Source organism: Bactrocera oleae, chromosome X (assembly GCF_042242935.1).
Source record: "Bactrocera oleae isolate idBacOlea1 chromosome X, idBacOlea1, whole genome shotgun sequence".
Taxonomy (NCBI): domain Eukaryota; kingdom Metazoa; phylum Arthropoda; class Insecta; order Diptera; family Tephritidae; genus Bactrocera; species Bactrocera oleae.
Window position 1 is genome coordinate 34,545,939 of NC_091541.1, and position 25,609 is coordinate 34,571,547.

The 25,609-nt window shown below is 38.2% G+C and overlaps 1 protein-coding gene and 1 long non-coding RNA gene across 16 annotated transcripts in view; one reads left to right on the top strand and one right to left on the bottom strand.

The window, feature by feature from the left end:
* The first annotated feature begins 575 nt into the window (after positions 1-575).
* Positions 576-25,609, top strand: part of Cadps (calcium-dependent secretion activator 1) — a 112,179-nt gene continuing 87,145 nt past the window's right edge. For 9 of the 15 annotated variants that reach the window (XM_070112313.1, XM_070112322.1, XM_070112323.1 and 6 more), the window contains exons 1-3: positions 580-872; positions 18,286-18,496; positions 21,106-21,682. The gene's annotated coding sequence lies outside the window, so the exon portion shown is untranslated. Of the gene's footprint in view, positions 873-18,285; positions 18,497-21,105; positions 21,683-25,609 lie in introns of all 15 variants that reach the window. The other 6 variants (XM_070112317.1, XM_070112315.1, XM_070112318.1 and 3 more) reach the window with 6 other exon arrangements.
* Positions 11,009-12,102, bottom strand: LOC138858124 (uncharacterized). The gene is made up of 2 exons (XR_011397349.1): positions 11,951-12,102; positions 11,009-11,884 (listed from the first exon to the last, which is right to left on the bottom strand). It is a non-coding gene; the product is annotated as an uncharacterized lncRNA (long non-coding RNA).

Here is a 25,609-nt window from a genome sequence, read left to right on the forward strand (position 1 = left end):
CCTTGGGAGCCAACGAACACGTGTACCAGTTTTTACTCAAGTTATACATACATACCTTCCACGAACAGACAGACTGACGGACAAACGATCACACAGTCCTAGAAGTCAACTCTTCTCGCCATCCTGATCATTTGATGGTAAAACATTGAAAAGAAATTAATTAGTCTTAAAACTGGAATATTTTCACAGTGAAAATCGCTGCCTCCATTTCTTATTACTGTTTCAACAATTTTAGTTTTGAGGTGGATATATTTGTGCTGCTTTTTGATGTGCTCGGTAGCACCATATATGGCAATATTAGAATGATTCTTATATGCTTTTAAAAACTAATATGTTTCTTATGCAATGTATGCCCATTTAGTAACAGTCTTTCCTTTAATTTTTAAATTTAAATGTTCTGTAGGATACTGTTATATTATCAAAATAAATTGTGGTTCATCTTAAACGTAAAAAAGGACATTAATAAGATAATCAACCGTATTCATCCTAAAAGTATACAATGAACTCTATAAATTAGTTTTTAATATCGTAGGGTTGGCAACTCTATTTCCACGGCGGCGCAAACACTTTGCTAGCGATTTTAGATATAACAGTTTTGCCGTTAAGTCCTTGGCGTGTGGTAATAAATAAAATGAGACAACTTTGATAAAAAAAAATGTTTCAAAAGATCTCATACTGAGCTGGTTCTTAAAAATTAATCAAAAATAATCATAGACTTAAAGTTAAATTATTCATTTATATAGGGATCATGTGCAATGAGGGAGACATATACTCCGCAAAATTGACAAATACTAAAAGTTGATAACATTTTTAATTATGTATATACATAGAATAAGTGTGAGATAGACAAATTATCATTGAAAGTAACGAAGGTAAGATCATTTTTCTTGAGTTTCAAAATTATGATTTTTTTATTAAACCAAACTAAAATAAATTCTTTAATAATATATAAAAAATGTGGAAACCAGGGAGTGACTTGATGCACATGCGCATAAATTATGTTACGTTATTTCACCAATGACCTCAGCAAATTTTTTTTGCCACTCAACATGGCGTGGAAACAATGTCTGTATGTACATACGTACAAACATATGCATAAAAATTGATAATATATCAACGAAACAACATGATGAACGCAAATCGACGGCTTCCAAATCGGCTACTGCCGCTATAAACCATGTATAATTAAAAAAAACCTAACCAGTGGTTAAAACATTTTCTGGCAATGGTTAAGTTGAGCTGCATAACGCTCTTAGTTTAAGAGAATTACTATTGTAATATGCGTAAGTTTTGGTTATACTATAAATATTTAAATATTTTCAGTACATTTATCGAAGTAACTATGCCTTTCTAAAACATATGCGTTACAGAATTAGTTCCATATATAATTTTCTTAATTGTAATGTTACTTCAGTAAAGAAAACTTAAAAATGCTAATTGCATATACGGGTACATATGCGAATGAACTAGTGTGTGTACGATTACATACCCTGTCGAGAAATGCATAGCTTTTCCTGTCAGTTATCAACGTTATCTTTATATTTTTGAAACGTTTCGAGTTTTTGTTAATGTCTACAACTTTAACTTTAAGCTTTTCTATAAATAAAATATTTTTAAAAATATATTCCGTCTAAGCTGATAATAATATTATACTACAGTACTATAGGGCTTCCACAAACATACATACATGTATCCAGACAAATTGCTCCGTTTTTGTGAAAGCACCTGCCTTGTCCTTCAATTTTTACCAATGATAGTTGTATCATTAGAAAAACAATAGTCAAGATATATATTGTATATGCTACCCGCATTTGTACTTACATAATTATGAGTAGCATTTCGATTACGATTAATATAGAATTTTTTACATATAAGAGTATAGTTGTTACGCCCATATTCAGCTATTTTCTAACATAGCTGTGCCTGTAATTAACCTGAGATTCTTAAAAATTTTTATATAAAATGTTTCCAACTGGAAATGTTATATTACTGATTTGGGTATCGAAATATAAACTAACTTTTATGATACTCTCCCAACACGATGCTACAGGGTTTTATAGTTTGTTTGTTAAGGTGCTTTGTAAGACCTAAAACTAATCGAGATAAATATAAAGTTATGTATGTTTAAATGATCAGGATGACGAGTCGAGTTGAAATCCGGTTGACTGTCTGTTCGTCCCTCTTTCTGTGTACGTGATACCTTGAGTAAAAACTAAAATATGGTAATGAAACTTGGTACACGTGGTCGTTGGTACCCAAGAGAGTTTGGCAATGCAGACGGGCGAAATTGGACCCATGTCGCGCCCATACAATGCCATTAATCGAAAACCTACAAAACGCTATAAGTAAACGCCCTTGTAAGATACAAATTTTTTTTTACATAAACCACCGTGTTAGGGTCTCAAAATTTCTCAGGACAAATATTTTCGAAATGCCCTTTGACAGTGTGAAATCGGATTATAACCTCACCTACGGTTATATTGAAAACTACTAAAGCTCAATAAATAAATGCCTGATCCCAAAATTGGACAATAAGTGTGGCATTGCCCACCTATAGGTGAAAACCAAGGATGCTATTTGATAATTTTTAATTGTGCCGAATTTAGTCGAAAAGGTGATTAAGGGTTAAGTTCGGGTGTGATGCAACGTTTTATTCTCTTGCAGTATAGATCCTCTTTGTTCTCAGGTTGGAATAGGGGAATCATAGGTTTCTTTAGCTCTTGAAGGTGCACTTACCAGTTCGTTTTTCTCTGATTCCTGAAATTTTCTACCCTGCCTACAATTTCTTCCATGATCCTCAAAAACTCTCCAATGGGTCATTTTATTTGTTCGTTCTTCTGACATAAGTGTTATGTCTAATACTTTCTGCCGGTTTCTTGGTATAAATGTTGACCTGCCTCTGTTGCACAACAAAAGCTTAGTTGCTAGTGAATAATTAAAGAGAAACTGAACCCTTTCGTTGATGTCTGTGCTGCCCCATAGTGTGTTGTATGCGTTAGAGTCGCATCGAAATGTAATTGAGCACTTGGATGCTTTGCTGTCTCGTACCAGCTCTTTAATCAGCTGCGATGATACTTCCACTTCTTCGTACGGGTTATTGTATGACACCAGCCAATATTTATTTTTCTACGCCTCCTAGCTAATTGTTGTGGTGTCTTGGTTGCTAGAGCTATATAACATGAAAACGTTAAGGTTTTTCTTAGCCAATAAACATGTCCTAACCTTACCTTCGCAATTAGCCTTGTTTGTAGCTCGGTGCCCTCAGTTCGCAAATGCGCTCCCCATTAACCCATGTCTCCTGATAGAGAACGAAATCAGGCTGTTCTGTCACCCAACCGCATGGCTAAAGAAGCTAATTTGCTATGGTGGAGACTAATTTGAAGAATACGCATCAACTATTGTCTTATCTACATCTTATTGAGAGTCGCTCAGAATCTCTCTCAGAATTTAATTTAGAGAGTCTGTCAACAAGCTCAGACCCCGAAGAACACTTACCTTGCTCAATGCTATCTGCATCAATCGAAAACCCCATGGGATCTTCCTCGACTTCACCCATCTCGACATCGGCGTCTGACTTGTAGGTCATGATCTTCACACACGCCACTTATCGCCAGCGGTTCTATGGATTCCTTTTTTAGTAGCAGTAGGATCTGCTTCGTGACACTTTTAGTCTCCTCGCCAGATTCTGCTGCGGGGTCCACGAAGGCTTTAACGAATCTCCACCCCTCAGGTGGCAGATTTGGGTTGCAGGCTCTGACTAGCTGCATTATCTGGTCCGGCTGCGATGGTGTAGCCGAGTTCTATACCCTTGCCCTAGCTCGGAATTTTATCTCTTTCTTATCGACCGCTACCAGCCAGGCTCTGGAATATACCTCCCCAACGGCTACTGCGGTCTTATAAAACTGGACCGATCTCTCGTCATCATAAGCTATCATTTTGATCTGGTCCTGGTACCAGCCGGCACCTGGGTATGACGTGTGTCAGCGCAGCTTGCACCTATTTCCATTGGGCTCTGGGGATTTTTTTTCGGGATCTCCTTCATTACGCACACCAATGATAATGTGGTTCCAAACAACGTCAGCAAACGATTTTGCGGGCATTACATCCTTTGTCCTTGGTCATTTGGCTGACGGCCTCTTCAGCTGACCTCTGTCGCTTGCCTGGCACTGCGGACGGTTCAAGCTTAAAGTTAGGCAAGACTTCTTTGGTGCAATCAATGGATTCCTGGAGCGCCTTCGTAAGCTCCTCGGAACTAGTTAGCTCCGCCTATTTTATAAGAGATTCAAACTCCTTTAGTTCTTTGTTGTTATTATTCTGACTCATGTGTTTAACCCACGAGTGTAGGGGAAAGTATGTCCTCTTTGCGCATAGCCCCCTCTAAACAAGTAAGGCTATCATATTACGAAAGGCGCCAAGTATCCGTAAGCTCCGTTCGAGACTGGGCTATTTAAGGGCCTCAGCCAGGCACAGGTCGCATGACACCTTGATCCAGCCCTTTCAGTACCCCCAAACAGTGTCAGTGACATTGTCGGTAGAGGTTTTGGTTATTGTAGCTTTAGTTATTTACAAAATATGTACATTAAACATATTAGAGAGCGGGACCACGCCCCCATTTTCAAAATTTTTAGCCTACAAGTGCCCCTCGCTACTGTAATCTCCTGCACTAATTTACAGTTTTATATCTTAATTCAGTATTTTGTTATGACATTTTATAGGTTTCCGATTAATGGCGTTTTGAGGGTGTGACAGCGGTTAGATTACGCCCATCAACGACTTCGTCTTCACTTTTGTTCCAAGGAATACGTGTATCAAGTTTCATCAAGATATCTTGAGTAAAAGATATCTTGGACAGACAGTCTCGTTTCGTCTCATCATGTTGATCATTTATATAATATATACACTAGCTGACCCGGCGAACTTCGTACCGCCTAACAGTCAATTAATGTCGTGTTACCTTTTAGCTGAACTAATTTAGGCTTTGATGAACGTAATACAACGATAAACAAAAATTTGAACATAGATAGATACATAAAATTATTTTATTATGATCAACAATACATACATAAAGAGAATACAAATAAAAATTAAGTACTTCAAACACGTGTCAGAAAAAAATGATCAAATTAAAGTATGTTGTGTAGCATGTGATGCCCTCGGATTAACTCTGTTCATTCAAGCACCTCGTGGTAAACGACATTCTTTGTTTTTTTGTCAGGCGCAAGAACAAATAAGGCGGATGGTTTACCGACACGTGAACATGCCACGTTCAATAGACCATGAGAAAAATTGAATTTTGAATTATAGCTACATCTTTATTTTTAGCCGTCAAAATTGCTCGCTCACTTAACCATTTAGTATTTTTGTGGTTAGCAATGATATCCGGGAATACTTTGTTGATAAGCCCGTCTTTCGATGAGACGAAATTGCAAAAATTTTAAGGAAACGCAATCAATCCGCTCGATTCGTCAACAGGAACACGGCCATTACCGATAGTTAGCAATTGCAGGGAGAAATCATCAGCAGATAGATCGTTCAACAATGCAACTCTCATATTTACTGACAGTTGAAGTTTCTTTGCATATCGCCACTGATTTGATGCTTTAAGGCAAGCGTTGATTTCGTTGGCAGCAGTAGATCTTGGAATGACTGGTAGTGTTTGTCAGAAATCGCCAGATAGTAAAATCATTGTCTCACCAAAACATCTCGAGTCATTGCATAGATCTTTTAATGTTCGGTCAAGAGCTTTCAATGCGCCTTTGTGCGCCATTGTGTATTCGTCCCATATTATGATTTTTTATGCTATAAAACTTTGGCCATTGCGGAGTGTTTCGAAATGTTACATGTCGGTTGTTCAGTAGTTTGAAGGTTTAATGGCAATTTTAACGCTGAGTGAGCCGTACGGCATTCGTCTAACAATGTGGCCGCAATTCTGATCTCGCACGTACAGTGGCCAAAATCACTGACATGTGGAATGTCTTTCCATCTCCGCCAGGGGTATCCAGAAAAAATAAACCATCATCAATTGCATTAATCAATGTATCATAGACTTCCCTCTGTTTAGGATTCAACAGTGGTACATTCGTTCTAACTGATTGTACTAATTTATGTGGACGTTCACGTTCTAATTCTCTATTAAATGCGTCATTGATTCCGCGATCAGGCGCTGGCATTCCTAACCTGACTAAGAAACTGCCGCAAATGGGGTAGCATATATCTTCGATCAAGAGCAAAGCCTGGTTATGCATCTCCTCATTCGCCTCAATATCGGGATTTCTTGTGCTGACACGAATTCGATGTAAAATGTCTTCTGACATGTTATCTTTGTATTTGTTCCACAGGTAACGTGGGTTCGATGGGAAGCATGTCGAAATGATGATAGCAAATAATGTACGTATCTGATTTGGAGATGCTGAAACAATTGATTCAGCGATTGTTGTGTCCCAATGAGCATCGTTTTCAAGCAAATTGAGCTCTTGACATGAAATGTGGGGCACACTATACCATTAACAGTTCGTAGTGATTCAAATGATGTTGGCCCTCGAACATGTACCAGCAACAACCGCAAATAGAAACATTCATCATTCTTCGGATGAACTATGTAAATACGACCAAGAGCATGAGTAGAACGCATATCTGGATGACCAGGAACTGGATGGCCTTGCTTTCGACGTTGAAATTTCTTCGATGTAGCGTTCCAAGTGTAAAAATGTAGCATCTCTGAGTATAGCAACGTTCGTGCGAACGGATCGCTTTGACGAATCGCAAAGAAACTGGTCAGTGTTGTCGCTGGAGGTGTTGTGGCACGTTGAGCAGCATTCGACCGTGTGAAATAAACTCTCTGATCGTTCTCTAGATGCAGTTCACATATCTACCGACTTGATAGCGCGTAATTTCATCGTTGGTATTGGATGTTGGGATACCAAAAACCGCCATGTCGCTGCCTTTCGTGACATATTTGCAAATGCATTTAATTGACTTGACCGAATTGCAATACTCTACATTACAATGTGCCTTGAATGTTTTGGAAAGAAGTGGCAAATGTGGAACAACCCAACTGTTGTCGACCACAAAATCGTTTCCTTTCGCTTTAGTTGTGATAGTTCTAATATGATTATTGGTTTATAGGATAGCCATGAACTACCCGTATGATGAGCGCTTAGATAGATGCGATAATGGCGAAATTTGCTTTTTGTAAGTCTGTGTGCGTCACTGTATCACATTGGAAGTATGGTGATCCCTTAACTTTAATTTTGAAATGTGTTATAATTATGAAAATTTAGGTAACTATGAGGCACTATAGTAAGAGAGGTGTCGATTTTTCGACTTTCTAGGTCAATTACTCGTATGTTGCGGACGATATTATGTATGGAAGTGGGCGATTGTGGCCAAGAATCGGGAGATTCGGATATCGTTTAGATTGTTTGAGAATGGTGACCATTTTTCTAAGTGAAGAAGAATTAGGATTTTCGCTTGTATCATAATTGGCGAAAGCCATCCTGCAGGGTCGAAATTGTTATTACGGATATTGGCTCAGTAAGATATGAAAACTGGTCAGATATCGCATTCCATTAAATCCCCTGTTTTTTTTTGTTGTACTACCCTTTTCGAATTTAAGGAAATTAGTGTACAACAAATTTTCTTTTGGAATACTTAGTAATATATTTGGATGATTTGGTTGAATTATATATATATATGTTTTCAACACTGGGTTGTCAGAAGAAGGCCTGACTTGGTTTTTGTGCCAACTTGTGGAGTGTTGGAAAGTTGTGGCTTTACTGGTAGTTGTACGACGTACCGGCCATTATTTGATCGAGTAGTCGTAGCTTTGTAGAATAATACTTAATAATACTGATTTTCTGAGGTTGTAAATAATATCAGGGGGCATTTTTCTAACTCCCCAAATTTCCTCAATTGTGAATTAATGTATTCTTTAGAGTTTTCTTAAACTTGAGTTGTTGATGTGGAAACTGGTTCTGTAACTAGTCCACTTTGAATCCAACCAAATATAGTGTTTTGGGTTAGAAGGGTGGTTGAAATTTTTTCAACACCTTCAAGTATTATTTGCGGTATAAGGTCGCTGCCTATTAAAATATCTATTTGAGCGATGGTGTTGCAGTTGAGATCTTCAAGCTTTAGGTGTGAAACCTTTAGCCAATGCTTGCTATTTATATTATAGCTTGAAAGTATGATAGTAAGTTGCGGAAGGACTATAGCTTCTGCTACAATTCGCTTATCCGCTTGGGGGCAAATTAGGGTAATGGTTCAGATTTTATTTGAGTTTTGGACCCAATCCCGTAATTTCAATATTTGATCGTTTTGTTCGCAGTTTTAGTCCATTTTGTGCCTTAGACGCTATGAAGGTCGTTGTGATTCTTGGTCTATTAAGGCCCTAAGTTCTCCTCGCTGTTCAATGGAGACGACTGCTGTGGGAAATAGTTCTCTACTTTGATTTTCAATGTATATGATGCGCTTGAGTTTTTAATGCCTTTGAGCAGCATGGTGCTTTTTGGCAATTTTCGGGATTTTGGTTTTTGGGAGTTGTTACCACTAAACCTATGGTTCTTTTTGTATAAGCGCTTCTTTGGGGTGATATAGGAAACTTGCTGTAATGAAGCATTGAGTGGAGTCTTTTGTAACAATATAAGCAACTGAATTTGCTTTTGCAACTTTTATATATAAGCGTATGTGATAAGCAATTTGTAAATAATTTTTTTTCGATCAGACAAAACTATTATGTTTGTTAACTTTTAAGTTTTTAAACTTATCGCAAGATTTTAATTTATGTCCTCTTGTGCATAGTTCGCATGAGTATGGCTATCCTGTTCGGATGTGAACGACTGTTGAAGCTTCTATTGAGGTTGGTTTGATAGTTTTTGGTTTTAATAATTTTTGTGTCTACCCTTTCAGCGATTTCGTACTGGGTAGGGGGAAATTCTTTCATTTGTTTCTACGTTGGGATTTTTGTTTCGAGATGAGACTTTTCTGGTAATGAGGCGGTGCATATGTTTACCAGAATTGGGTCCCAGCTGTCTCTGGGAATATTTTATGTTTGAAACAGTGGATTGTAGTCTTATAAATTTTTACTTGTTTCTTTTGAATTTCAGGCAAGTTTATTAGTGTCGTTACTTTTTGAACGACCAATATTCTTTCGTTTTCATATCTATTGTAGATTTTAGAGCTTCCCAAGCCAAATTGAAATTGTCGTCATTAAGTGCGAACTGTTTGACTATTACGCCTGCTTGACCTTTAGTTTTGTATCGGAGGGGATACAATTTTTGTGCTTTTGATAACTTGGGATGCTTGATGTAAATGGTTGTAAACATATCCCAAAAGGACGGCCATTCTTCATAACCTTCATAAAATGTTTCTATGTCACATGCGGGCACCTCGAGGTGGATGCCTGAACTTTCCTTTTGACTTTGTATTTATTGCAACTCTACTCTCGGATGCGGAGTAGGTGTAATTGCTTTTATTAGCTTTAATTGATGGGAGATCATAGCTTTTGTAGATTCATACTGGTCTAGGCAGTTTTCATATATGGCGTAAGCCAATTATTTAAAGCTTTGTGGTAGATCTGAATCGTCAGATTCTACTATGGCGTCATGGACCGCTTGGAGTCGTGTCCAAAAATTTTCGAGATTTTTAATTTTGATTTCTAATACCGATTCAAGACTACCCTTCAGAGTAGTGCAGTATCTTATTAACCTGTCACTTTCTACAATAAATATAGCAACCTGTTTTGAGCGTGTAGATCCAGATGTATTTTGTTTTTCTTATCTTTTTATTTATATGTTTAAATAAGTGTCAAAAGGAACTAAAATTTTTTCAGTGTATACTGATTTGAATAAAGTAATAAATTATATTACTCCTTTCGGTAAATATGTATTTGTTATTTATATTATATTGGTAAAAACGTTTATTAATACAGTTCCCAATTTATTTGCAATATTATTATTGTTATTATTATATATATACTAGCAAACCTGGCGAACCCCGTTTCGCCACCAGATGGCTTTGTTTTATGTAATATTTCGTTTGGTGATTAAAAGATGAAGAACATTTTTTTTTTGTTTTATATTTGGAAAGGAAAAATTTTATTTCATTTGAAATGAAAAATGAAGTGTTATTTAGTTGAACTTCTCTAAGTAAATGAAAGTGGATCCAAAGTAAAAACTGAATCGAAGCGTTATACGTGTCCGCAAATTATCCGTTTCATTGAAGTGCTCTTTGGAAAACCACATTTTTTGTTTTTTGGTCTGACGTTAACACAAACAAAGCGGATGGTTTCCCAACTCGTGAACACGCAACGTATAACTGCCCATGTGAAAAACAATGATTTTCTAAATTTATCCCGCAAACACTAAGCGATTGGCCATGCGACTTGTTAATTGTCATTGCGAACGCAAGGCGAACTGGAAATTGCAATCGTTTGAAGTCAAACGGAAGATCAGTCGAAATATATACATTTTCACCTGCGTACTTTCCGTTAATAATGGTTGCTTCAATCAAATTCGGCATAAGTCTTTTTACCGAAAATCGAGTACCGTTGCAAAGTCGCGGCGGATTCAAATTACGCAATATCATAATAACTGTACCAACTTTGAGTTGCAAGTTATATGATGGAAATCCTGGTAACTCCAGAGAGTTCAAAAACTCCGTTGGATAATTTACTACATCATCGGGATTTGTTATGGAATCAACGGAATTGTATGTCACCAAATCGCCAGCAATTTTTGATTGAATGGTGAAACTCAGTGCCTGTGCATCATTATTCTTTGCGGCAAGAATTGCTCGTTGACTTAACCAAGCATAATTCTGATAATTCGCACTAATGGTTTGGAAAACATTTTCAAAAATAGCTAATTGAGAGTCTACAAATCGGCAAAAGTCGTTGGTAAGAGTAATTAATCCAGATGTCGCATCAACTCTGACTTTTCCATTTCCAACAGCTAACAATTGTTTGGAAAATTGTGCAGCAATTCGATCATTTTGAAGTTGAACTCTCATATTAGTGGTCCATAAAGGTGATGCCTTCAGGCAAGCATTCAATTCATCTGCAGCCGTTCCACGGGGAATTACTGGCAACGTCTGCCTGTCAACAATAATTGCAGCAACATCATTAACGGTGGGTGCATTGAATCTTCGCACATGTTTACCTGTTGGGGTACAATCAGCATTTTGACAAATTTGTGCGTATCCGATGGCATTCGTTCCAATGCTGTTTTGAACATATTAACCACAGCATTATTAGCGTGAAAAAATGCTTGCAACTGTTCAATAATTCGTCTCTTTAACTGTTGTGTTCCCTGTATATTGCACCGCTCATTCAGCTGATCGACCATCGACGAAATGAAATATATTTGCAGAAATTTATGCGGTTCATCTGGTGTTGGCACCATTGAACCATGCAAATGATATATTTGTCCTTGTATCTGTAATTGCAAACAATCATTTGTTGAAGAATACGGTGTAACTTATGATCGTGTGATGGTGTTTTTTTTTGTCATGCGAAAGCAGTTATTGTATTCAAGGATGTGTTGAAGAAAATGGCTGGAATCGGGATCACTTCCATCGAACAATGGTTTCAGTGGCTGTGGTGGTGTAAGTAATGGATCCAGTTTGACTTTTCCACTTGCGCAGCACAATCCAGCCGTTTCTCTTTTGAACTTTAACGCATTGCAATATCGGCATATAGTCGTCATTGGTCCAATATCTAAGTTTGCATCATCACTGTAGTTCGCAGTGGGATCAGATTGGAATGCCAAGCGATTGTATGATGCCAATGATCTTCGTGTGCTCACGCGTTGTCTCAATCACACGTGTTGCTGGCTTGCATGCTTGTGCGGCGGCCGATGTTGGCACGTCGTCCTCTAGGCATTTTGGGCTATGGATAGAGTGGTGAATTTAACCTCAAATGCACGCTCCACATAATTTATACAGTTCAACTTACCACCTTAAAGACAAATGCCTGTTGTTGAAATTGAATAAAAATTTGCACAATACACGTGATTGATTTGATGGTTTCCAATTGAAATGTTAGTTCCAATTGTAATGAACGAATAACTTATTTTTCACAATTTCACAGTGAACACAATACCGGTTTGTCACATAAAATTAATTGAGCAGAGAACAATGAGTAGCTGTCAAACAATGTATCACGCACCGGCGCCATCTACTTAAAATATTGGTTTGTAGTACATGCTATGTATCAGAGATGGCGCTGTAGTGAAAAAAGATTTTCCCGCCTTTCTGTTAAAATATTTCCTGAATTTTCTTTGCTATAAACCTCACGGAGCCCGAGACCTTTCCAACGAATACAAAACCGTGGAAATCGGTTCGTGCGTTCTGGAGTTATAGCGTCAGGAAGGAAAACCCGACTTATTTTTATATAATAGATATAATATATATTTGTTTTTGTTCTTTAACCGCTCTTTTAATTTATTTGTATTTGTTATGTCCGAATGTTTTATATAGAGGTACACCGTAATTGATGGACTTGTTTGTACGTACTTATGTTCTTTTGCAATTGAGAGCTCGTTGAATAGATCAATGCGCTTTTTTTGTACGCAATCCTGCTTGTTTTTGTTTGCCAAAGAACAAGGGGTATTGCGAGATATTTGCCCATGAAGACATTTAATATGTGTAAAACTTTAAAGGGTGTTTTTTAGAGGTATAGAACTTTAAATTGCAATAAAACGACGATGGATTATTCGATTGACATGAATTTAATTTATTCGAAAGATAATTTTGTGGCATTACATTTTAAATATGATTTCTGGCATATGGCCGCCACGACTGGTTCGGATGTAGTCCAATCTGGACGTCCAATTTTCGATGACTTTTTCCAACATTTGTGGCGTTGTGTGTGTATATCGGCAATAACACGGCGAATGTTGTCTTACAAATGGTTAAGCGTTTGTGGCTTATCCGCATAGACCAATGACTTTACAAGTACTCTAGCGGTGTTAAATCACAAGATCTTAGAGGCCAATTCACAGGTTCAAAACGTAAATTAGGCGGTCGCCAAACGTGTCTTCCAATAAATCGATTGTGGCACGAGCTGTGTGACATGTTGCGCCGTCTTGTTGGAACTACAGCTCCTGGACATCATGGTTGTTCAATTCGGGAAGGAAAAAGTTAGTAATCATGGCTCTATACCGATCACCATTGACTGTAACGTTCTGGCCATCATCGTTTTTGAAGAAGTACGGACCAATGATTCCACCTGCCCATAAAGCGCACCACACAGTCAGTTTTTCTGGATGTAACGGTATCTCGACATACACTTGAGGATTAGCTTCACTCCAAATGCGGCAGTTTTGTTTGTTGCCATTCAACCAGAAGTGCGCTTCATCGCATCATACGATAAAATGAACGTAGTGCGCGATACGTATTCCACGCAGAACCATTATTTTCGAAATAAAATTGCACTATTTACAAGCGTTGTTCAGGCGTGAGTCTATTCATGATGAATCGCCAAACCAAACCATAGATAAAATGATCCGAAACTCCTCTCTTTACCTTCTGAGAGAGCTCATGAACTTTCAGTGCTGCCAAGAAAAACCACGAGTTCATGAGCTACTGAACAGATGACAACCAAAACAATGAACTACCACTAAAAATCCCGCAGAAATAAAATGCGAAATCAGTGGGTAATTTGTGAGATCAGATTTTTTGGTGACTTTTACGTATATTTCTAATCTTTATTTAATGAGTTTTAATATAGTGTGGTGATTGATGAGCAGGAACGATGCGCACGCGGTGGCTGCCAGCAGGAGAAGAGGCCGTTAACCGTGTTGTATAGTCTTTTATAATAACAGCAGGCGTCCTCGAGCCTAACTGTTGACTATGTATTCGCTGTTCCATTTTGTGTCGTATTCGTTTCAGCGTTCCTTGTAAGCCAGGATCAGCTGACTTGCTGACATGGTGTTGCCATGTTATATTGTCGTATATAATATTATATTGTGGCTCATCCCACAAGTACTCCCCTTCTCGGAGTACGTTATCGAAATCATTGATAATTTAAGAAGGTGATCAGTAGTTCAACGGAATCTGACGCGTCTCTTGGGTAACGGTGTAGGTGAGCTGAAATCGGATTCTGATGGGCGGTATGATGACGACGAAAATCGAGATGTCCCAGATTCGGATGACTCCGGTGAAGATAATGTAATAATCGTTGTGTTGTTGTCATCGTCGTTGTTCTGCTCACTGTCGTTGAGCTTATCGTCGGGAAGGAGGTAGACAGGCTTTAGTCGATCGATCGAAACTGTAGTGTTGTCGCCTCTGACGTTTACGATGAAATGTTTCTCATGCCTTGAAATGACCCGGTGAGGTCCTTCATACGGTGAAGTGAATGAGTGGTGGGGAGCGTCGCGCCGAACAAAAACGTGTCAACATGTCGATAGTTCTTTAAAAATGAATATTTTCCTCTGACCATGTCGGACGGTAGGTTGAGGTGCGAGGTCTGCGAAGTAGTTTCTCAAGCGTTCTGCCATATTGGATGGTGGCAAAACAGATCGTGGCGAAGGAGCGAGGAATTCACCTGGTAGACGAACTGGCTTTAAAAAGTTGACTCTCAAACTGTGTACCCTGGTCGGTCGTGATTCGTAACGGTACTCCGTAGCGGCATATCCATCCGGCGAAAAGTGTGCGAGCGACACATTCGGCCCCGATATTATCAATAGGAAATGCCTCTGGAAACCTGGTGAAACGGTCAATGATTGTCAAACAGTTACGATATCCTCTTGATGGTACGTATGGTCCACGGCGTGATACCTTATTTCGTTGGCAAGCTAGGCACGTTCGGGCCCACAAACGGCAATCGCGGTTAATGCTGGGCCAAACGTATCGTTGCGTTAACAATTTGGCGGAGGCTCGTGCTCCGGGATGGCTAATGCTATGGAGAGCTTCGAATATTCTCTTCCTAAGCGCTGCAGGAACGTAGGGACGAATAAGGTCGCTAGCAACGTCACAATAAATTGGTTTATTGCAGCCTGGAATGTTGACTGGTCGTAAGTTCAGTGAATCGTGGTGTTCCCTTCGTATACGTTGCTGAAGTTCCTCGTCTTCAGCTTGTGCTTGAGAAAGTTCGTTTGAGGATACTGCCGTTGATATTTCTTCGATGCGGAAAAGAGCATCTGCGACAATGTTGTCTTTGCCGGCTATATACTGGATATCGGTTGTAAACTGGCTGATGAAGCGGTGGTATTGCCAAGGTGTCGCTCGATCAGGGTCCTGAGCAAAAGCATGTAGCAAAGATTTGTGATCCGTGAATATCGTGACATGTCGTGCTACGAAAATATAGCGAAATTTTCGTAAAGCTGAGTAGATAGCGTGAATCTCACGGTCGTATGGACAGTGTTTCCTCAGAGCGGGTTGAAGCTTCTGGCTGAAGAAAGCCAATGGTTCCCAGTGTTGTCCGCGTCTTTGTTGGAGAACGGCGCCGATAGCATACTCGGAGGAATCAGTAAATATTGCCCAAGGAAGCGTTGTGTCCGGGTATGCTAATATCGTTGCTTTGCGTAGCTCTTCTTTGCATCGGACGAACGCTGCTTCTCCTTCTGGTGTCCAGGGGACCGGATGAGAACCTTTTATTGAAACCCCTTGAGTGTACTCGTGCAGGGGTGCCTGAAACTTGGCAGCGTTTTTAAGAAATTTACGATAGAAATTTATCATGCCGAGGAACTCACGCAGTTTTCGGATCGTTGTTGGACGAGGAAAGTTAACGATTGCGTCTACTTTACCTGAAAGAGGTAAGATTCCTGTTGCTGAGATGCGGTGTCCCAAAAAATCCACTTCAGACAGACCAAAACGGCACTTAGCGGTGTTAATTACGACACCATACTCAGTGAGCCGTTGGAAAAGCGAGCGAAGGTGACTGCGGTGTTCCGTAACATCCTTAGAAGCGATTAGGATGTCATCTATGTATGGGAATACAAAGTCATCTAATCCTCGGGTTACTTCGTCGATAAATCGTTGGAATGTTTGCTCAGCATTCCGAAGTCCGAACGTCATGAACGGAAATGCTAAAAGACCAAACGGTGTTATAATTGCAGTTTTGTCGATATCTTCTTTGGTGACAGGATATCGGTCTGGCTCTGTACGGGCGTTAAGTCGTCGATAATCTCCACAAGATCGCCATTCACCAGACTTCTTTGGAACCAGGTGGAGCGGAGATGACCAGGAGCTCTTCGAACGTTGAGCGATTCCTAATTGTAACATTTTTTCGAACTCTGTCTTTGCAATTTTGAGTTTGTCGGAAACAAGTCTTCGGGCCTTACAGGAAACAGGAGGTCCCGGCGTAGTAGATATATGGTGCTGCGTCGTATGTTTCGTTGGCTGACAGATTCCTTCCGGCTTTGTCAGATTAGGGAACTCCACTAGAGTATCTGCCCATATAGGGACGACGGGCAGTTCTTTAATTTCCGAAATGATGTTGGATGCTGATAATTTACATGCGACTTTTAGTCCAGTGATCGAGTCGATAAGGCAGTTGTTCTTTAGGTCGGGTAAGATAGCGAAATGTGCTGAAAAATCTGCGCCAATAATACGTTTCGTTATGTCCGCCACTACGAATCGCCATGTAAAATTTCGTCTGAGGCCAAGGTTTAGTGATAGAGTTATGAAACCGTACGTGTTTATCGTAGACCCATTTGCTGCTGTGAGATTATAGTTGATTTGTTCCGGCGACCAAGGTGCGAGAGACTTGGGAAACGTGCAGAGATCAGCGCCAGTATCCACCAGAAATTGGATTTTGGTGGCACGATCTGTTACGAAGAGGCGGTTTGATTCGAGTGAGGAGCCGTTAACCGCCACTAACGGTCCGACGGTAGGTTTCACTGAAATGTGCAAGGCGACCGGCAACGTTTCGCTTTATTGCCGAAATTTTGATGATACCAGCACGTGTCGTTGTTCGGTGCTGGGGAAGATGTGCGCGAACGAAAGCGATGACGAGAACGGGAACGAGATATGACTTGTCTCTTAAAACTGGAAGCTAGCTCATTAATTGAAGCTTGGAGACGAGAAATGCGTGATTGGACTGCTGATGTTGCTGCTGGCTATAGATTGGGTTGTCATCGGAAGTGTGCTGAGCCACTTAGTTCGTAGAATATTGTCAGAAACAGTGTTGTCAAGGCTTCTGAGATGTCGGAGAAACTGCTGCGACCCTGGCGTCAAGATGAAGAAGCATAGTGGTATTGCGTAATTTCATCGGAAATTCCGACGAGATGAAATTGTCCCTCAAGTTGGGCGAACCACAAGGCTGGTCGTTCGGAATTGAATAACGGACACCGTATAGAAACACGTTGGAGGGGCGTTATACTGTCGGACGTGCAAGTGTCTACGCTATCTGGCATAGCTATTTTTGCAGAAGAAAATGAAATGATTGGAACGTTTTATGTGCTGCGCTCAAGCTGTGAAGATTAGGAATGCGCGAAAACTCTAGCTGTCCTCCAATCGGTCGTATGCGTGGGCAGCCACGTGCGCGATTATGCACAAAAACCAATACACAAAGTGCACTATAATCGCAAATTTATGCACAAGTGTTGAAACTTGTAAACGAAATGCACTGTAGACGAATTAGTTAGCGAATTTTAAAATTATATTTGCAAAATCGCGGAAAAACTAATAAATCACGTCGGGGTCACCAGTTGTGGTGATTGATGTGCAGGAACGATGCGCACGTGGTGGCTGCCAGCAGGAGAAGAGGCCGTTAACCGTGTTGTATAGTCTTTTATAATAACAGCAGGCGTCCTCGAGCCTAACTGTTGACTATGTATTCGCTGTTCCATTTTGTGTCGTATTCGTTTCAGCGTTCCTTGTAAGCCAGGATCAGCTGACTTGCTGACATGGTGTTGCCATGTTATATTGTCGTATATAATATTATATTGTGGCTCATCCCACAATAGCTTTGATTTTAAGAAAGAGCGTGTATTTTGTCGCAGAGTATTGCTTTGCTTAGCAGTACCAATTGTCAACGTATATACATATTTTAGCTAGAACTCCCAGCAAATGTTATGTAAACTTTGACTTCCGTAACGTTTATGTTTAGCTTATTTAAAACTTGAAAGTGTTTTGAAATATTAAAATATTTTATTAAAATTAGTTTTAAACGTTAATTTAGAAAATCTTTTGGAATTAAAATATACATGTACATATATTTAGAAGTCATATAGGATATCTAGCCTGTTAAATTAATTTTAATTATGTATATTTTTCTGTAAAATGAAAACCGAAAAATACCCAAGAAATACATTAAAAAATCTCAAAACGTATTTCTTTCACTAGTGGCACCATTGTCAAATGTTATAAAAAATGTGGACTTTGACAGCGCTCTCTCAAATCAAAGAGTTTCGGATCATTTTATCCATGTACCAAACTGAGAATAAATCACTTGACAGCTGTTAAATCGGTCGCCTTATTGAACAGTAATGCCAACTTACAGTTCTATACCTCGAAAAAACACCCGTTATATACTAATATATGTATGCATATGTATGTAAGTATGTTGTTGGAAATATTTTATTATTAGTTTTTGTTTTTGTTTTTAATATATTAATTTAGTGAATTCGTTTTCACTTTACCGCTGTTAAATTGCTTGCGAATTTTAAGTGTATATTTTTAGAAATTATTTTAAATTTTAATAATTTAATTGTGGCCAGTATAGAGTAAGAAGAGATAGGCAAATTCTATGCCGTATGATTTTATGTAAATGTTCGTACGCATGTTGGCAATACGAAGAGAGTGCGAAATGAAATTGGCATTATCCAGGTATTTCCCAAATGCAGTTATGTATGTATATATGTAAATTTGAAATTTTGTGTTGATAATACATCAATGTATGTAATATTCGTATTCTCTGTAACATTGATTTGTTACTAATATGTACCATATGTATTGTGTGTGCATTGTATATGAAAGATAGCATATGTATGTATATATTATATGAAGGTGGCAAGTTATTATGCATATAAGTATGTATATATGTTTTTTTTTATGTCTTCGTTTTGGTTTAATATTTTATTAAATACTTGCTATTTCGCCTTTGTTACTTATGGTAATGTATGTTATGCAAGCAAGCTTTTTGCTTTATTAAGCATAAGGGGTATTGCTGGAAATGGTTTGCAAGTAAATACTTGAATTTTTTTTGTTTTTTGCCTGTTTTTTCGTTAAATTTTGTGTTGTGGTCTGAGACCACACATGTAAATTTTATATAGGCATTAGTAATTATATAATGAATTTTGTAAATATATATTTCGAAACATATATTGTACCAAACTGTTTTCGGTTTTTCCCGTAGTTTAAATCCAAAACTTATAACAGTTTGGTAACCGTTTTATTATGTCGTTAAAACGGTATTTGAAATAACCAATTTTATATTAATATATAATATATAAAACTTTTATTTTTATATACACATATATGCATATAATAAATTAAGACAAAATAGAATGAATACGCTCATTTTCATTTTCCTCAATGGGATTTTTTGAAGGATGTGTGTTTGTATGTTTAATCCCTTGATTTAATGTTTGTTAAAATCCCATAGTGCCTTTCACTAGGGCTTGAAGGACCATAATTTAATAGATACACAATTTATTGGGGTTCACACACCACTGACTTAGAATTAAAGCTCGCCTTATGTTACAGGAAAACTCCGTGTCTCGATACATAATAAGTTTTCATTTATTCCGTAATATAAGAACAACGTCTTTCAATTTTAACGAAATTAAAAATAGTAGAAAATAACTCCGCAACGCCCAGGATCGCTTTTGTCAACAAATCGGATAAAAGCAGCAAACAGTAACTGTGTTGATTGAAACGAATCTGGTTGCGGAGTGATGTCGATCGCTATAATCATATGTCCGTAGCGCACGGAATCGGTGGCGTGTTGAATGTTGAGTCATCAAGTGTGGTTTTGAGAAAGATCCCGGCTGTCCTGTTGTCCATCCTTTTTGTTGAGTAGGGTAGTGTACAGGTACGGTGTATTGTGTTGTGTGCGAATGTGGTATCGTCGACTATGGTGTTTTCAAATATGTGGTGTATTGCTGATTATGTGATGGGCAGAATTATGGTGTGCCAGCTTTTTCCGAGTATAATCGTCTGTTTAGTTACTGAGGCTTGAGTGAGTTGAGATTAGAATAATGTTACAGGAAAATGTTTTTATCTATTGACAACATAATTGCCAATTAAGTGAATGATTAAAAGCGATGGTAATGGGACGAATGTAGATGGGACGGTTGTATTTATTTGTTACTAGCTGTACCCGGAGTGCCCTGTTACGCACTTTTTACACTCTCAACATCTTGCTACATAGTATCACCTACACCTAAACCAATCGAGATAGATATAGAGTTATATATAAAAACGATCAGGATGACAGGTCGAGTTTAAATCCGTGACTGTCTGTCTGTCCTATTGAAATCCTCGTTAAATATATTTTTATGAGCTACTTGACCAATTGCAACGAAATTACGTTTATAACATTATTCTGCGAATTCGGTCTACAACCGCACCTACTTCTCATACAAAAAAATTTAAAACTTCTGATTCTGTCACTTCATATTATAGAAATTGAGAGCCAACAGAGATATCGATTTAAAACTTTGCACAAATAGCGCCGTTTAGATGTGCCATCCACCTTGTTCAAAAATTACTTACAATAGCTATGTGTTGTTATTTTATTTTTTGAAGAAATAAAATATTCAAATGATTCTTACATGTATTTTGAACACATGCTTATGATTTGAAATATACTTTTATTATATATTAATTGATTCTAATCTACCTATCCACCCATTTTCAGCCAAATCAGATCAGCCGTTCTTGGATTATAAATAGTGTAACTAACACGACTTTCCTTAATATATATAAATAGACTGCAAAATTGGCGGTGATTTTGCAAAAAAAGCCTCCGTTAGGACCTTTTTCAAGAATTATCGAATAACTGTGCAAAGTTTTACGTCTTTCCATGCTGTGGTTTGGACGTTCTACAGATGCATAACGAAATAGTATTTATTTTTTTATATATAAGATTATTGTATTTGACATTATTTTATTCATTTCACTATAAACCAATAAATTTACGTTTTTGTTTACAATTTACAGGCTATTTGAAAGTTTTCTATGTTGCCTCTTCCCATTCCAACATAATTACGTCACAAGATGGCGGTTGGCGGAATCTTGTATTCTATCATTCTTGATGACAACGTAGAATTAGTTGTTCTCTTTTGTTTTTATTTGAGCAATGTTGCCATTGATCAATTGGTATATATGGTTTTACACACATCTGGCAGAGAACGTATATCAGAGAGAAGGTCCAACTACGGACAAGCGTGTGAATTGTCAAAACCTAACAAAATGCGATGAGCGTGTTTCACCATAGCTAGCTCGGAAGGAGAAATTTTAAAAGTGGCGCGTGAACAGAGCTGAGCTCTGAATGTAAAATATGCTCAGAAGCAGAGAATGTTAATGAATAGAGAAAGCGCAAGTGTTAGCTGTTCTAAAATGTAAATCATTATGAGGGAACATCGAAAACGCGCAAGTTCGCAAATAAAATTTCACCACCCTATCAGGGAACGCAACGAACTACACCACTGGGAACCAAGCAAAATGTACATACATACATATGCACAGATATTCTTTGGCATGCGCATGAACAAAAATCAAAATAATAAAAAGTATGGTAATTAACTTATGAAAAGAAAATGTAAATAATGAGGGAAATAATAATGAGAATATAATTAAAATGTCATTTAATAAAAAAGGGTAATAAAAATAAAAAAGTACCTGTGATAGGATTTGAACTTATGAAAAATTATTGATGGTGCAATAAGGAATTCTGCTATACTAGCAGCACCACAGGCAATATCCTAACAAATTAGTTTAATGTGTGTACTCAGACAGCTATCTTCGTGTACTTCTTTCAAATGAACAATTTTAAAATTCTCAAAATTGCCTTTCTTTCATTCGCATGTGCAAATATATTTTAATGTATGTACATACAGTGGCTCCATCGCATAATCGGACAAGAGTTTGCCTAATACTAATAGTGGCTTTTATTTACACCTCATTCTGTCAATTTAAACAAAAACCTAAAGCAATCCAATTTTTTGTGCTCAACGAATAATCGGACAAAACCAAATAGTGCCACTATATATATACAATAAAACAAAAGGAGTCAATACTTAGTTGCATATTACTTGTTTCCAGAACAGCCTGTAAGCGCTTTGGAACAGATTTGACTAAATTTTGACAAACCTCCATCTCTATGGAATTCCAAGCCTGTAATAAAACCTCCTTTAGCTGACCTAAGGTGTTAAACTTTTCCTGATACACTCTTCTAGCTAATTCCTCCCACAAATGCTCGATTACATTGAAGTCAGGGCTCTGCGCAGGTGTTCGAATTACAAGTAGTTTGGGGCAGTTGTGTATCAACCAAAGCTTTGCAACGCCCGATGTGTGTATGGGGTCGTTGTCTTGACAGAAAGCAAAATTGTTGGCAATACCCAACTTTTTTGCACATTGCTTAACATTTTCCTTCAAAATATTGAGATAGCCAAATTGTCTACTCCAGCACTTGACATGCAGCCTCAAACCATGATAGAACCCCCTCCGTGCTTTACCGTGGCTATTTTTATGATCAAATTCGGCATTTGGTTTACGCCACACAAACATTTTGCCATCTGATCCATGCAAATTAAATTTGCTTTCATCTATGAATAAAACCTTAAAAAAAGTGAAAACTATCAAAATAAATGTATTTTGAGATAAAATAATGTGAAACTACCTGATTCCAAAAGTCTTCTGATTTTAATAAATACTCCTTAGCATATTTTAGCCTTTTGTTTTTATTTTAAAGGCGAATAAAAAGTTTTTTCCTTGCAACTGTACCATAGTAATCGTATTTGTGTAACGTATTACGAACAGTATTTAGGCAAACATCTTTTCTACTTCGAAATTTTAAAGAAATTTGCAGTTATTTTGCCGTTTTGAAAGGATCTTCCTTTAGTATAGAACGCTCTTCTCGCATAGATAATATCTTACCCTGACCTTCTCTGCTTCTATTGGCCAATCTGAACTCATCATGGAACCTCTTGATCACATCATGGACTGTGGATTTGCTTCTTCCTACCAATTCAGCGATTTCACGCACGGTTTTACCTTCACCATTTAATTTCAATATAAGTTGCCTTATTTCGACCGAAGTTTGCTTTCCTTTTGGAGCCATTTTAAAAACAATTCTTTAATTTCTGAACTCCTTAACACTAAATACATTTTTTTACTGAATGAGACCAAAAAACACGATTATGAACTGTTCATTTACAAAATAACGGCACTTTTTGCAATGCTAGTGAGATTTGTCCGATTATTCGTTGAGTGCAGAAAATTGAGCTATTTATGTTTTTCTACTAAAATTTAAAGTTATCATTAAGGATAGCTGTTTTTTTTCTTATTGATGAGTTAGATAGGGTTATGAAATGTAAATAAAAGCGAAAAATAACACAGTATGCTTTTTTCTTTTTATGTATACTGAACATTAATATTAGACAAACTCTTGTCCGATTATGCGATGGAGCCACTGTATGTATGTATGTCCCTCAATATGCCTTTTGTAATCAAACATCCGCGGAAGTGACAAATAAGCGTAGGCGCATCATCATCGACCAATAATATTGACTCACTCTTGAGTTCGATCACTGGATTGTTAAATTAAAGTCCCAATTTAATGGCTATACACTTATCTTTATTCCAACAACTTAACACTTATTGCTCGATATTCGAGTTTACAACTTACTGCTTAATTGCTTTTTACACGTCAACACTCTAATTAGAACTGTGTCTGCTGCACAATCCGGCAGCCCTTATATAGTAAATTTTTAACAAAAGTTCGCTACTAGAACATTCTGGCAACTACAAATTCGCTGTCTAGTTGCTTCTGGCAGTTTATCGTCGATTCTGATTTGTTCTGGTATTCGTGTCCGCCACACTGCCCTCTACCTAAGTCTGATCGTCCCGATTAGACATATTTGCGGTACCAAACGCTGCAAGCCGTTCCAGATGAACCACCTTCATTTTATTCCTTGGTCTTGCAATGGTCTGTATGCAATACACTACATCATTGAGTCGTTTAATAACCTGGTATGGTCCTTCCCAATTACACTGTATTTTGAGAGATAACCCTTTCTTTCGTTTTGGTTTATATAACAATACCCAATCGCCTTCAATGAAACCCTCAGAGTTTATTGCCTTGTCGTATTTTGCTTTCATTGTCATTCATTCGTTGGCGTTAATTCCAAATTTTAAATTAATCGGTAGTCGAAGATCATTACCAAAAATTAACCTTGCTGGAGTCTGCCCCATTGATTCATGTACAGCAGACCGATAATCCATCAGGAGTAAGGATATATGGGTAATCCCAATCTTTTTGATACTTGTCCACAACTTTCCTCAAATGGTCTTCCAAAGTTCGATTGAATCGTTCTACCATGCCATCGGACTGCGGATGTAGTGCAGTTGTACGGGTTTTCCAGATATCCAGCTTCTGGCATATCTCCTGTATTGGAGCTGATTCAAAATTTCTCCCTTGTTCAGAATGTAATTCTATTGGAACACCATATCTCGATACCCAATTGTTGATGAATACATCCGCTACTGTTCCTGCCTCTTGGTTAGGAATTGCGTATACCTCTGGCCATTAGCTGAGAAATAGTCCATGACTACCAAAACATATCTGTTCTGAATTGTACTGCTTCATCTGACCATGACTCCTGGACCGCGGCCCTTTAGCAGCAATGCACTCGACACAATTGGCGATCTACTCCGTAACTGATTGACGACAACCAACCCAATAAAATCTTTGTTTTATTTTCTCCAAGGTTTTAGTGATACCCATGTGTCCTCCACTTTAACCGTTGTGCAGCTCGTTGAGAACTTCAGGAATTCTTACTTTTGGAATAATCATCAGGGCTTGTGAACTTTGCCCATCTTCGCTTTCCGATACGCGATGCAGGCAGTCAGACACTAATTTTAAACTATTCCATTGTGCCCAATAAGCCTTAGCGACTGGGCTTTCTGCAGCTATTTCTTCTCTCGTTGGACGTTTATTCATCTCGAATCCATGTATTACACTTTCCAAATCTGGATCCTCTTGCTGACATTTCCGTAGCTCCTCCGGATCCCAGTCTGATGTTATAGTCATTAATCGGACATCTATAATGCCTTATTTGGCCTCAGCTTTTGAGCAATGCCTGCATTCCAGATTACAGGGACGGCGGGACATGGCATCAGCATTTCCATGATAACTACCTTTGCGATGTTCTATATAGAAGTCGTAACTTTGAAGTCTCTCAATCCAGCGTGCCAACTGTCCTTCTGGGTTCCTGAATTTCAGAAGCCATTTTAATGCTGCATGATCTGTCCTCACCCGAAATCGCTGGCCATAAAGGTACTTATGAAGATGTTTGATGCACTTCACCAAGGCCAGTAATTCCTTCCGAGTAACACAATAATTTCTCTCTGGCTTGCTTATGGTCTGGCTGTAATACGCAACCACTTTCTCATGATCAATGACTTGTGATAGAACGCCACCTACTGCAAATCCACTAGCACT